We start from the raw sequence: 3,125 nt of genomic DNA, 5'->3' as shown, positions 1-3,125 counted from the left end.
GCTCCAGAGGTGGCTGTGGAGCATTGCCTGTGCTGTGCCAGGGACTGGCAGACACTGCTGGGCTGGGATAGAGGCTCTGGGGGGATTGGGGTTCCAGGGCAGGGCAAGGCTGGGGTTCCAGGGCAGGGCAAGGCTGAACCTGTCCCTTCCTCCCCTACACATCAAATGTTTCCAGCCAACAATCTCCTCCAGTCTGTCAGGCAGTGCTGGAGGTGAAATCCCAGTATGGCCATTGGCGCCTGTAGGAGAAAGACAGTTCTTTTCCATAGGAAGGAAAGCACAGAGCCCCACTGTTTGGAAGGCAGGTGAGAGCCTCACTAGGCCAAGGCCAGCCAGACTTTTCAGAAATAGCAGATTTTGTCTGGGAGCAGTCTTTGGATTTAGGGAATTTTGCAGACAATCCCAATTTCGGCCATGGGCACCTGGAGAAGCAGGACAGTTCTTTCCCAAAGGAAGGAAAGCATTGAGCCTTCCCCAGTGTTTTAGGGACAGATAAGCAGTGACCCTTACCAAACAACTGCCTGCCAGATTTGTCCTGGCAATATGTCCATGGGAACAATCCCTGGATATAAGGAAATGGAGGTGAAATCCCAATTCAGGCCATGTGTGCCTAGAGAAGGAGAGTTCTTTTCCATAGGAAGGAAAGCCCCGAGCCCCAGTGCTTCAATAGCAGATGGGAAGAGACCCTCCAGGTGCCAAGCTGTCAGGCAGGCCCTGGAGGCCAAACCAGCCAGACCTGTTCCATGTTCCCTTGGTTCCTTGGGGCCCCACAGTGTCCCAGGGGTCTCCGTGGTTCCCCAGGCCCCACAATGTCACGGGACTCCTCTGTTCCATGAGGCCACAATGTAACAATGGACCTTTCGGCCCTGGGGATTGTGGTGTCACAATGGTCTCCTTTGGCTCCACAGGGTCACAATGGAACAATGATGACACGAGGCCCTGCAGTGTCACAATGGTCCCAATGATTCCATGAGGCCTTGCAGTGTCCCAGTGATCTTCATGGTTCCCCAGGCTCCATAGTGTCACGGGACTCCTTTGTTCCATGAGGCCACAATGTCACAATGGAAATTTCGGCCCTGGGGTTTGTGGTGTCACAGTGGTCTCCTTTGGCTCCACAGGGTCACAATGGAGCACTGATGACACGAGGCCCTGCAGTGTCACAATGGACCTTTGGTTCCATGCAGCCCTGCAGTGCCACAAAGGCCTCTTGGTTTCACGAGGCCCCACAGTGTCACCATGGTCCTCTTGGTTCTGTGGGGACCCCCAGGGTCACAATGGTCTCACTGGTGCCGTGAGGACTCCCAGTGTCACAATGCTTTGCTTATTCCGTGGGGCCTCATAGTGTCCCAATCATCTCCATGATCCCATGAGTCGCCTCAGTGTCACAATGGTCTCCTTGGTTCCATGGTGCCTCACAGTGTCACAATGGCCCCGTGTTTCCATGAGGCTGTGAAGTCTCTTCATGGTGTCTCCGTGACTCCATGAGGCCTTCCAGTGTCACAATGGACCTTTGGCTCCCTGGGGTCATGCAGTGTCACAATGGTCCCTTAGTCCCATGAAACCTCAAAGTGTCATAATGGTCTCCACAGTTCCATGAGGCCACACAGTGTCACAATGGTCCCTTGGTCTCACAGGCCCCACAGTGTCACAATGGTCCCTTGGTTCCATGGTTCCTGTGCTGGTGCATCCCCCCCTCCCCTTCTCAGGCCGCCCTGCCAGCTGAGAAATGCTCGCTGGCCTCGGCCTTGGCCAGCAGCCCCTGGGCTCAGCTCCTCTGGAGCTCAGCACAAACACGCTCTGCTCCAGCACTGCTGCTGCCCAGCCCGCTCCTGGCTGCTTTAGGAGCAGCCCTGGGAACTGTTTCTGTTCCCTCAGTGGCACAACATCCCTGTTCTCAGCCTGCCAAAGAAAGCTGCTGATGCCAAGTGTGGCCAGGGTGAAACATGGCTGGGACTGCAGCCCCTCTCTTGGGGCCCTACAAACAGCGCTCCAAAAGGAGCCCTTGGAGCTCTCCTGGGCCAGCGACTCCCTCTGAGTGGGGCCTCTCCGAGCCGGGAACTCTCCTGTTTGCTGCACTCGGGGATCCCCAACAACGAGGGAGCCTGGGCCGATCCCCCCACTCCTCCAGGCTCAACCCTTCCCTGCTGGGGAGATGCCAAAGCATCCCCAGGGAGCATTTCCCTGCCCTCAGGGGAATTTCTCACAGGTGACTTGCACTGACTCTCTGTGTCTGTGTGCACACAGGAGTGCCTGTGCTGGGGAAATGTGGCAGAAATGCTGCTCCATGAGGGCTTGGAGTGCCTTGGACAGCTGAGCCAGTCAAGCCTGTAAGTGAGGTTAAATCACAAGGTCTAAGTTAAGTTAAACACTGCTAAGAGTTGTCCTTTTGCTAAGTTTTATATAAGTTATAAGCTGAGTTAAATATTTTTAAATGTTATTCCTCTGTTAAATTGCTAAGTTGTAGGTTATAAGTTAGGTTAAATACTGTTAAGCTCTTTTCTTTTGCTAAATTGTGACTGTGAAGCTATCATTTAAGGTTAAGGTGTAAGTTAAGTCCTGTTAAGTTTGAACTCTGTTAAGCTTTTAGGCCATATTCCTTTTATCCTTGCCCTCACTGCCCTTTTGTCACACACACACACACACACACACACACACACACACACACACACACAGAGACAGTTCTCGATTCATTTCTGGTTTGATTGCCTGGATTTTGTTTGGTTTTGTTGTTGCTTTGTTTCCTTGCTGTGCCTGAAGTGTCCAGTCAGGAGCAGAGTGACTCTTGCCAAGGAACTTTGTGCTGCTGTCACTTTAATAATAAATTTGGTTTTTGCTGGGGATTTTTTCAGCGCTCCCAAGCCCTCGTTGGTCACAGGGTGAAGGAGCCCTGGCCGAGGCTCTGGCCCTGGGGGACACGGGGACGCTGCCGGGGGATCCCTGTCCCCCTGTCCCACCCCCACAGCCCCGGCCCCCATCCCCATGTCAGGCTCTGGGGTCGATCTCGTGGAACATCCTCTGGGGGAGGCTGCGGCACCGGGGGTGGGGGGACCCGGGGGGACAGGGGACCCCGCTGTGCATGAGCAGAGTTGGACTTCTCTGGGGGAATTGGGAGGGGAATGGGGCAG

This window comes from Lonchura striata, chromosome 36 (genome assembly GCF_050655825.1).
Source record: "Lonchura striata isolate lonStrDom1 chromosome 36, ASM5065582v1, whole genome shotgun sequence".
NCBI lineage: Eukaryota > Metazoa > Chordata > Aves > Passeriformes > Estrildidae > Lonchura > Lonchura striata.
The sequence above is the reverse complement of the archived record's forward strand: the minus strand, read 5'-3'. Positions refer to the sequence as shown.